This window comes from Tachysurus vachellii, chromosome 6 (assembly GCF_030014155.1).
Source record: "Tachysurus vachellii isolate PV-2020 chromosome 6, HZAU_Pvac_v1, whole genome shotgun sequence".
Taxonomy (NCBI): Eukaryota; Metazoa; Chordata; class Actinopteri; order Siluriformes; family Bagridae; genus Tachysurus; species Tachysurus vachellii.
Genome location: NC_083465.1, coordinates 27442381 through 27454614, shown reverse-complemented (window position 1 = coordinate 27454614; position 12234 = coordinate 27442381). Strand labels below are relative to the sequence as shown.

Genomic DNA, 12234 nt, shown 5'->3' with positions numbered 1-12234 from the left:
AAGACATCCTGGTAGAGGTCTGGAAGTGTCTAGGAGAGGCAGCAGTGGAATTTTTAACTAGTTTGTTCAACAGGGGTTTTAGAGAGTGAGAGGATGCCTGAGGAATGGAGAAGTGTGTTAGTGCCGATCTTTATGAATAAGGGTGACGTGCAGTTGCAGCAACTATAGGGGAATAAAGTTGATGAGCCATACAATGAAGCTGTGGGAAAGAGTAGTAGAACTTTGTGAGCAGAGTATGGCTTCATGCCCAGAAAGAGCACAACAGATGCAATTTTTGCTCTGAGAATTTTGATGGAGAATTATAGGGATGGTCAGAGGGAGTTGCACTGTGTGTTTGTAGACTTGGAGAAAGCGTATGACAGGGTGCCCAGAGAAGAGCTGTGGTACTGTATGAGGAAGTCAGACGTAGCAGAGAAGTATGTCAGAGTGGTGCAGGACATGTATGAGAGGAGCAGGACAGTAATGAGGTATGCTGTAGGTCAGACAGAGGAGTTCAAAGTGGAGATGGGACTGCATCAGGGATTGGCTCTGAGCCCCTTCCTGTTTGCTATAGTGATGGACCAGTTGTCAGAGGAGGTCAGACAGGAGTCTCCTTAGATGATGATGTTTGCAGATGACATTGTGATCTGTAGTGAGAGCAGGGAGCAGGTGGAGGAAAACCTGGAGAGGTGGAGATTTGCACTGGAGAGAAGAGGAAAGAAAGTCAGTCCTAGTAAAACTGAGTACATGTGTGTGAATGAACGGAAGGGAAGTGGAACAGTAAGGTTACAGGGTGAAGAGGTGAAGAAGGTACAGGAGTTTAAGTACTTGGGTTCAACAGTCCAGAGTAATGGAGAGAGTGGGAAAGAGGTAAAGATGGTATGGTTTAGAGACAGTGTCACTGAAGAAGAAACAGAAGTCAGAGCTAGAGGTAGCCGAGCTGAAGATGATGAGGTTCTTTTTGGGAGTGACAAGATTGGACAGGATTAGGAATGAGTACATCAGAGGGACAGCTCATGTTTATGGACAGCTCATGGGGACAAAGTTAGGGAGGCCAGATTAAAATGGTTTGGACATGTTCAGAGGAGGGAGAGTGAGTATATTGGTAGGAGTATGTTGGACATGGAGCTGCCAGGCCTGAGGCAAAGATGAAGGCCAAAGAGGAGGTATATGGATGTAATTAATGAGGATATGAAGCTAGTGTGTGCAAGTGTTGAGGATGCAGAAGATAGGGATAGGTGGAGAGAGGTGATTTGCTGTGGCGACCCCGAAGGGAAAAGCCGAAAGTATATACGTATTTGTGTCATATGTGTAAAATATTGGTCTCAAAATTCTCCAGTAATATTCTCACATTACGAGGTATCCAATGAGATCAAGTTGACGTCACTAAATCTCCGCCCTTTCGGCATTAATCGGATTCCGCATGTTCAAGATCTTTCTTTCTCTCCATAACCTCTGATGCAGACAGACGCTTCTCGCTATCCCAGGAGATTCAGTCTTCGAAATCTGAGAAAAGTAATGGTTCAGAGAGAAGCGAATTGTGAGGAGAGTTACATTTTGGAACGTGTATGATCTGGAATTTTCTGGTTCGGCCAATGTACATGTGATGAATGAGTTCCTTGGCCAGGTTTGTTTTTCTTCCTGTGATGTTGTCCAGGTTTGTGAAGTCTGCTGTTGAATGCTGCCTGATCCGCATGTGGATTGATCCAAGTGTGAATCCCTCTGATTCGTCTCAACTCTTTCCTGCATTTTCTGTATGCACCTGGGTGGGGTTGGACTGGCAAGCCACCTGTTGAGGGAATTCTCAGAACTTCTTATGAGCTTGAATGTGGTTGCCGTCAAATGGTAGGAGTGAAACGGTAGGAGTCAACCTTTTTATTTCAATTTTTGTCCTAATCCTGGATCAACTGCACATACAATCATCTCACATTCAAGGACATTTCCTTTTAGAGACTGAACTGAATTCAAGCACTGATTAAGTTTTTTTGTTGTCATTGACGAAATGATAAATCTCAAGGTCTTTCATTTCATAGTGAATGAATCTTTCACGGGGGCACGGTGACTTAGTGGTTAACACCTTCGCCTCACACCTCCAGGGTTGGGGGTTCGATTCCCTCCTCCACCTTGTGTGTGTGGAGTTTGCATGTTCTCCCCATGCCTCAGGGGTTTCCTCCGGGTACTCCGGTTTCCTCCCCCGGTCCAAAGACATGCATGGTAGGTTGATTGGCATCTCTGGAAAATTGTCCGTAGTGTGTGATTGCGTGAGTGAACGAAAGTGTGTGTGTGTGTGCCCTGTGATGGGTTGGCACTCCGTCCAGGGTGTATCCTGCCTTGATGCCCGATGACGCCTGAGATAAGCACAGGCTCCCCGTGACCCGAGGTAGTTCGGATAAGCGGTAGAAAATGAGTGAGTGAGAGAGTGAATCTTTCACTGGTTTACTGGTTATCCAGATTTGTTGATACATTTTTATTCATGTTAAACCTGTTGAAAAATTGATTTTGATAAAGTGATTGTAATGCTTTAAGAGTAAAAAAAAAAGGCTTTTCATATTTTATTAAACAGAGCAGGATTACAAGAGGACAATCTTGTAAGCCTACAACTTGGAAAATAACAGTAAATATTTTAACATTTAATAAAAATAAAATTGAGCAAACTTTGACATTTGCACACACTACTAGCACAGTGGCAAATGTGTAAATTGATCTTTTGTTACAGTATAGAAGAATTTGAATCCCACTAGCACTTAAAACGTTTCCCACAGTCTGAGCACTGATATGGGGGCAGTCGTGGCCTAATGGTTAGAGAGTCTGACTTGTAACCCGAAGGTTCTGGGTTCGAGTCTTGGGCCAGCCACGACTGAGGTGCCCTTGAGCAAGGCACCGAACCCCCCCAACTGCTCCCTGGGTGCCGCAGAATAAATGGCTGCCCACTGCTCCGGGTGTGTGTTCATGGTGTGTGTGTGTGTTCACTGCTGTGTGTGTGCACTTTGGATGGGTTATATGCAGAGAACAAATTCTGAGTATGGGTCACCATACTTAGCCGTATGTCACGTTACTTATCACTTATATGGTTTCTCTCCTGTGTGAATGCGTTGGTGATTTTTTAAAGAAGTCATATTTGGAAAACTCTTCCCCAGTATGAGCAATGATTTGGCTTCAGTCCTATGTGCAGGTGCTCGTGTGTCTTAAGATCCTCTGTGTCTCTAAAATTCTTCCCACAGTGTAAGCAGCAATGAGGCTTTTAAGATAAGATAAGATAAGATATACCTTTATTCGTCCCACAATGGGGAAATTTCTCTGTTACAGCAGCAAAGAGAAAGAAATCCAAATATATAAAAGAATAGAGACATGATATAATATACACAGCACAATGTATAAATACAGAGAAGAAAAAAAGAGACCACGAGTAAGTAGTTACACTAACAGACATATTGCACACAGGTAATATTGCACGTTTTTCAAAATTTCTGTTATTGCACGTGTTGTTTAAAATACTTTGTTATTGTTATTATTGCAGTTGAACAGAAATCCAGTGCATAATTATGGTGACTGGTTCACTGGGAGCAGCTTTGATTGTAAAGTCTAATAGCAGCAGGGAGGATGTAATAGTCTGTCACTGAAGGAGCTGCTCAGAGAAGAAACCGTTTCATACAGGGAGTGAGAGTCGTTCTCCAGCAATAATAATAGTTTTGCTACCATCCGCCTTTCTCCCACCTCCTGTACAGTGTCCAGAGGAATCCCCAGGACTAAGGAGCTGGCCTTTCTGATCAGCTTGTCCAGTCTCTTCCTTTCTGCAGTAGAGATGAGAGTCTGCACAGAGTCAAAAAAGGTCTTCAGTAGCTCTCCCTGCACTCCAAAAGACCTTAATCTCCTCAGCAGAAAGAGTCTGCTCTGCCCTTTCTTATAGATTGCCTCAGTGTTGTCTGTCCAGTCCAGTTTGCTGTTCAGATGAACACCCAGGTATTTGTAAGAGTCCACTCTCACAATGTCCTTTCCCTGAATGATCACTGGTGGTAATGAAGTTTGTTTGTGCCTACGGAAATCCACCACCAGTTCTTTGTTTTTTCCCGCATTTAATTGGAGGCAGCTCTGTTGGCACCAGTCCACAAACTTCTGGATCAGTCCTCTGTACTTCCTGTCATCATCATCTGTGATCAGACCGACGATAGCAGAGTCATCAGAGAACTTCTGCAGGTGACAGGTTGCTGAGCTGAACATGAAGTCTGCAGTGTAGACGGTGAAGAGGAACGGAGCCAGAACTGTTCCCTGTGGGGCTCCAGTGTTGCAAAAAACCATGCCAGACTCACAGTCGTGAGTCCTCACATACTGTGGTTGCTGGGGGCAGGGGAGTCTGGTTGATCAAATCTGTTATAAAATAGAATTCACCCACTTCTGGACACCCTCAGCCTGAGAGCTGGGCTCCTTATGACCAGTGATGCTTTTGAGCCCATTCCACACACCACTGATGGTGTTCTGCTTCAGCTGATCCTCCATCTTCCTCCTGTAGCATGCTTTTCTTTCCATGATCTTCTTTCTCAGTTCTCTCTGGACAGATTTCAGCTCTTCCTTGTTTCCCGATTTAAAAACCCTCTTCTTCTCTTTAAGGAGAGTCTTTATATCAGGGTTGATCTATGGTTTGTTATTGGGAAAACACCATACAGTCCTGGTAGGTACAGTATTCTCCACACAGAAGTTGATATAATCAGTAATACAGTCTGTTAGATTGTCAATATCCTCCCCATGAGGATTACACAATTCCTCCCACATAGTTGTTTCAAAACAAAAACAGTTTTGAGCTATGTGAATGTGCTCATGTTGTTTACTGACTGGCAGTAAAACCTTTTCAACATTGTGAACAGCAATATGGTTTCTCTCCTGTGTGAATGCTCATGTGACATTTTAGAATCTATGGCTTATCAAAACTCTTCTGGTCAGACTGGTCAGAGACTTCATCACTGCATCACTACCAGACACACTGGATCCACAACAGTCAACGTACTGCCAGAACTGCTCTACTGAAGACGCCATTGCTCATCTTCTCCACACTACGATGAGCCACCTGGACTGCAGAAAAGGGAATTATGCAAAAATGCTGTTTGTGGACTACAGTTCTGCATTCAACACCGTAATTTCCTCCATGCTCACCTATGCCGCTGTGTCAATGGATCTCATCCACCCTCACCCTTAGAACTGGTGCTCCCCAGTGTTGTGTTCTGAGCCCCCTGCTGTACTCACTGTACACATATGACACATATGACATATGACACATATGTTTGCTGACGACACTGTTGTGGTGGGCCTGATCTCCAACAACGACAAGACAGCCTACCTACAGGAGACTAAAAACCTGGAGAGATGGTGCCATTATAACAATCTTCTCCTAAACATCAGCAAGACTAAGGAGTTGATAGTGGAATTCAACATGAAGCAGGAGCTGTCATACCAACTGCTAAACATCAACGGGACCCCACTGGAGAGAGTGGACAGTTTCCGGTACCTCGGTGTTCATGTCACACAAGACCTGTCTTGGTCCTGTCACATCAACACCCTGGTGATTGAGAGCGTCCTGACGGGTAGTATCACTTCCTGGTTCGGGAATAGCACCATGCAGGACAGACGAGCCCTCCAGAGGGTGGTGCGGTCAGCTGAATGTACCTTCCACACCGAGCTCCCTGACCTGCAGGACATCTAGAGCATGTGGTGCCGGACAAGGGCCAGGAAGATTGTAACGGATCTCAGACATACCAACAATGAACTCTTTTCTTTGTTGCATTCAGGGAAAGGCTTCCGCTCCTTGAAAGCAAACACAAAGAGAATGAGGAGAAGCTTCTTCCCGCAGGCCAATCAGAGTTTAAACCAGGAAACACCCAGGATCTAGTACTGGACCTCTCCCTCCATCTTCACTTTTTTCTGCACAAACTTTTTTGCACTATGACACTTTAACTCTGGACTGTCACTCTAACTCTGGACTTGCACAGCGCAGAGCCTCTTTATACACTTTATAGACACCATACTGCACATGGACACTTTAAGGACAATCATTAAAACCATACGCATTTATGTACATACATATATATATTTCACATATATATTCATCTTTTATATAGTTTTATACAGTTTATACTTTTTTATTTATCTACCTCCTTTTGCTTTTATTTTTATCCTTAATTCCATTCCTTTTTATGCTTGAATACTGGACAGACATAAAAAGCATTTCACTGCATGTTATACTCTGTATATATGTGTATGTGACAAATAAAATTTGATTTGATTTGATTTGATATTAGATTCATCAGGTGCTAAACAAGTTATTATGGCATCAAAGGTTTACCGGTTTCTTTCATTATTTGTATGATGTATTTTTCAGCAAACAATATATGCAATAATTAGGCTAAAAGTAACAGTAAATATAAGATAATTACCACACGATGCTAGTGAGCGCACATATCTGAAGCAGAAGTAATACACATGGTTCATCACTAATTAAGGCCCCACTGACAAAAATTAGTAAGAACCTCTAACCTCTAAGAATCATTAAGTATTGTACATGGACTTTACTTAAAGCAAAAATTACATTTAAGTTTTGTTGAAGTTAACCCATTCACAAAATTATTCATTTATTCATTACAAGTTGAATAGTCATTTAACTTCTCAATTTCTCAATAACCGGCTACACTGTCAAAAAAAAAAAAAAAAGACCTGCCTACCTTTAGCATCAAGACTGTTGTTGCAAATATAATATTAATAGTCCCTAAGGAATATAAAAACAAAGTTCAATTCAATTCAAGTTTATTTGTATATCACTTTTTACAATTGACATTGTCTCAAAGCAGCTTTACAGAACATAAACATAGAACAAAATATTAATATAAAGAATAATATCAAGATTAATAGAATATAAAATTCAAGAATAATATTAGACATATTTAAATGTGTATGTATTTATCCACAATGAGCAAGTCTGGGGTGACTCAGGCAGTGGAAAATGGAAAAATACCCTTAAATGGTAAAGGAAGAAACCTTGAGAGGAACCAGACTCAAAGGGGAACCCATCCTCATATGGGTGACACTGGAAGGTGTGATTATAAATATACAGTCTGACAAATGTTGTATTGATGCAAAAGATCACATGGAGTTCACATCTCCTCTATAGTATCGCAGAGTCCAACTGGAGCTGGTAGATCTCTAGATGCCTCAGGATTCTCAAAGTCGGCCTTTTCTCAGTGGAGGTCCAAAATCTTTATCGCACGGATGACAATCGGAGCTGGTACAATTTCAGGATGCCTTCGGAATGGTAGAAAGACAGAAGCAGCACAGAGGGATTAACATAGCTGCTGTTCATAATATTTGCAAGTCCGATGTAATAGTACACAATATTATGGGATGTATTATGTGTATGTAAGCCTGACTAAAGAGATGAGTTTTTAATTTACATTTAAATTGTTAATTCTACCTTAAATGTTATTTAAGTTATATTATTGTAAATTAGGAAAACAAGTTAACATTCATTAAAAATAAATAAATCTTAAGTTAAAATGACCTTATAAAATGAATATCATAAAAAAGTATTAATAATAATTAAAAAAATTACAATTTATCAATTTCTGCTCTTTTTATCAGTGAAATGAAATGAAATTATATAGTGCCCCACTTCTTGTCGCGCACCACCTGTCTCCCTCACAGGTTTCTGATTGGCTGAGCAGAGTCCATCAATAACACGATAAAAAAATTTTATTGGATAAAACCCTAGGAACCATTACGACCACATTTAAGTTAAATGCAACATTTGTAACTACTGTAATGTTTTTCATTGAATATATTTGAATAAAAAGCAACCTTTTTCTTAAATCCCAGTAATTTCACAGCAGTCTTCTCAGTAAGAACCTCAACTAAAATGCCAGGGTGTCTCCTTTAAGTACACCTGAGGACAAAGACTCAGTCCAACAACAGGCTATTTCACTGCCATTAGCTAACTATTACGACAATCATCTGAGTCTGGGGTGTGGCAGGTACACGTCTAGAACCATCTTGTTATGCAAAGTTACTGGATGGACTGTTCCCTTATCAGGGTATGGATAACAAAATATTATTAATCCAAAATGTAACTCTAAATATATATAAGATTTACATTAAAATTTTATGAAACAGAGCAGGATTACAAAAGGACAAACTAGTAAGCCTGATACACAACAGATAATAATGGCAGAATACAGCCAACTACAACTACTTTTGGAGGCTGTGAAGGATTTTTATACATTTCATTTAAATTTCCAGCATTTAGCAGACACTCTTATCCAGAGAAACTTGATTGAGGGTTAAGGGCCTTGCTCAGGGGCCCAGCAACAGCAGCCTGGTGAATGTGGGAATTGAACTCAAAACATTCCAATTTGTAGGCCAGCAACATAACCACTACGCTACCACATCCCCAACTGAGAAAATACTGTAACATTTAATGAAAATAAAAAAAGCAAACTTTGGCACATTAATCCTTTGTTACAATATAGAGGAATTTGAGTCACAGTACCAGTTGTGATCAACATCTATGTTGAATTTACTAGTGCTGTCTAAATCAGCTTCTAAAATAAAGATTAAATGTCAAATTAGTCATATTGTGGTGCATTTATTAAATAAATGCTATGCCAATTTTCAAAGGTAGAAATAAAATGACCAATATATTTTGTCATAAAAGTACATTTCAGTTTGGGAATAAACCTTATTAAATAAATGTATTACCCAAAATCAGGCAAAATATTGTTATTTTTTCTTTATTCAGTATATCGTCGCTGTTGGGCGGAATCATCTCCAAAACCGTTATTTTTCAGGAAATTAAAAAAACGCCGTACCTTATCTGCAGTGCACAGGGTTTAGTCCGCGTTGCAGTGGATTGTCTTGCGCTAAATTCCTGTCCTCAGACGAGCACCAGAACTAGCGGGGGTCAAGATTTTTTTTTCTTTGAGTCCAGTGTTTTGAAGACATTTACCTCAGAAGACGTGTTGATTCGTTGCGACTCTTCTTGAGGAGAAATATGCCACGAAGCTCTCCCGTGGAGTGAAGAAGAGGTGGACAGTTGAAGTGTCCAATGGTTTTATGAGATTTGCGCTCAAGCTATTTTCAAGACTTTAGATTGGTTAATAACTTGTAAAAATAACAGACCCACGTGGGGACTGACCAATAGCATCGATATGTGAAAACATATGAAATTGACCAAATTTTGACATACGAGGTTTCCGCCCGACAGCGACGATATACACATCCAACTATACAGGTATTTTTATCTATTGGTATAGATAGCATTAATAAGTGACAGAATAATTGCAAAGTCACATTAATGTTTAAATATTTATTCATGTTATTAGTAAATGTATGAATATATTTTATTAAAAAAAGAAGAAATATGAATATGAATATGCTTTGTGTTGTGCTGGAAAAACAAAGTGTAGCGGGTGAATAGAAATGAAGTAAAGTAATTGTACTGACAAAGCTTCGGCAGACCCAATAAGGAGTGCATCCTATGTTTTGCACAAGTAAGCTGCTATCACGGCAGACAGTATAAATCAAGACTGGTCTTGCCTTGGAGCGGGTTTTCCTTCGAAGTCTCAGCGTCTTCAAAGTTCTTCTACCTAGTCTATTGTTTGAACTTAAGTTATTAATTAACAATGTTATACAAATAAGTGTATGTAATATATGTAAATAAAATGAAATTAAATTACAAATAAAGTCTCCTTCAAATAATCAAACAATTCTAGCATAAGTAATTAAAATAAAAAGATAGTGACAAACCAAGAAACACTATCCAAGTGTTAGCCTGCATTTGTTCTCTGATGCACAATACTTAAACAATGCAACTGTAGTGCAGTAACTAAGCATAAGCTTGCCTATAGTAGAATGCACACCCGTTATTCAATACAACAATCTTTATATACTCTTTTTAGGGATGGGCACTTGTGGAGCATCCGACCTGCACTTCCCTTGCATTTGCCTGGCACTTGCCTTGCATTTGCCTGCCACTGTCCAGGACAGTGCACAGGCTCTTGTAAAAGAGTGATAGGCCCCCGTGTCTATTAGGAAATCATTTGGTTACATCATTTTGTGGTTAACTTACTTAAACCGCCCTTGTTCATGCAACACATTTGCCCCTGCAGTGCCTATGCAATGCGTCATATCTCGCACATCAGAGATTTACATCAGCCAGGCTTACAACATCCTGTAGCTATATGGACCAGCTTGTTCTATTTTCTTCTAGCCACATTCAACATTTAAAATATATATTTCAATTACAGAAAAAAGGATACAGTGATGCCTCGAGATACGAGTGCTTTGACATACGAATTTTTTGAGATACGAGCTGTGATTCGACCAAATTTTTGTTTTGATATACGAGCGAATTTTTGAGATACGAGCATCCGAGCCGCTGCCGAAACAAAGATCCCCAACAACCACGTATGCTCGTTTCCCCCGCCTCAGCTTCCCGCGTCTCACTCGGTTAAAGCCGCCTTTCCACTGCACACGATAAACGACGGCCGATAAAACCGAAGTCATTCATTTCCTATGGAGAGTCGCAAAGGCGTTGTGTGAGGTGCCGACCATCTGCGGATGCGTAATTTTCGGATCCGTTTTGAGCTTTATATCCGTTAAAAAAATTTAATATGCCGATATGCCGACCGGACAGGTTTTTATTAAAACGACCGGCAGATGTTAGTGAGGAAAGAGTGACAAAAAAGGCAAAAACAAGTGAAGAAAAAAGTGATGAAGAAAATTAAGCAAAATTAATGTAAAGAAAACAGAAATTGTAGCATTTAAGTTCAGTTAAGGGAATTTCAGTTCTGTCAGGACCACTTTATCAAAAGAGAATTTATTAGATGATATGCATACAGTTAGTGTTGGCGGTATGGTTCTGTTCTGGACAAAAATCCACGCGCCCGTCCGTGCGCATGCGTGGTCAGAGCGCGGGGAGCAGCGACTAGAAAATAGAATAGACCCCCGTATGACAGAACCTCTAATCAGGCATAGTATTAGATATGCTCGCTTACGCGTTTTTGGAAAGTAATAAATTATTCATCATTCATTCATCTTCTAACGCTTATCCGAACTACCTCGGGTCACGGGGAGCCTGTGCCTATCTCAGGCGTCATCGGGCATCAAGGCAGGATACACCCTGGACGGAGTGCCAACCCATCGCAGGGCACACACACACTCTCATTCACTCACGCAATCACACACTAGGGACAATTTTCCAGAGATGCCAATCAACCTACCATGCATGTCTTTGGACCGGGGGAGGAAACCGGAGTACCCGGAGGAAACCCCCGAGGCACGGGGAGAACATGCAAACTCCACACACACAAGGCGGAGGTGGGAATCGAACCCCGACCCTGGAGGTGTGAGGCGAACGTGCTAACCACTAAGCCACCGTGCCCCCTTGGAAAGTAATAAATTAATGAATGGATAAATAAATAATTAAATAATTAGAGAGAGAGGGAGAGAGAGAAAAATATGTGGAGATTTATGACGTAAACTGGTACAAAGAACACAGGTTCCAGCATGGAGTCGGGGTTGGAGGAGGGAGTTTAGATCGCGGCAGCAGCGAAGCTCTAGAGTGGCTCTATGAATTGGAATTTAAATTGTCGGGTAATATGGATGTCGTAACCGGATTGGTGCGCGTCATGGACAGCTGATTAACAGCTGATGCACGCTTGACGACGTGGCCTGCCAGAACTAACGCGATGCTTGATTTAAGTTCGTTAATTTTAGTGAAGTTTAGTTAAGTTCCATTTAAGTGTAAAGTAGCATTAAGAGTGTACATTAGGGAGTAAGTGAACGAAAGCTAAAAGTGTACGTACGAGACAAAATTCCTCCTCCTCCTCCTGTTTAATCCTCCCTCAACCTCCGTGCGCATCTTCCGTAAAGTAAAACCAGTTTATTTTTTTAACATTCTCTTTTATTACTGCATGTTTTTATACAATATTTGTCATTTATATATACACAGGCACTGTACATTTTTCATATTCAAAACAAACAAAACAACTGGAGTGGAATTTTGCAAGCTGGAACGGATTAATGGGATTTCAATTCATTTAAACGGGGAAAATTGTTTTGAGATACGAGCAATTTGAGATACGAGCAAGGTCACGGAACGAATTAAACTCGTATCTCGAGGCATCACTGTACATATAAATGTAAATAAAGGCAATCAGAACTCTCTTGAACTTCTGATAAATAAAACGTATCGCATAAATCTTCTTAGTCAGTTGAAAT

At 40.7% G+C, this 12234-nt stretch overlaps 1 pseudogene; it reads right to left on the bottom strand.

Moving 5' to 3' along the window:
• LOC132847659 (zinc finger protein 850-like) overlaps positions 1–12234 on the bottom strand; it is a 182406-nt pseudogene that overhangs the window by 163033 nt on the left and 7139 nt on the right.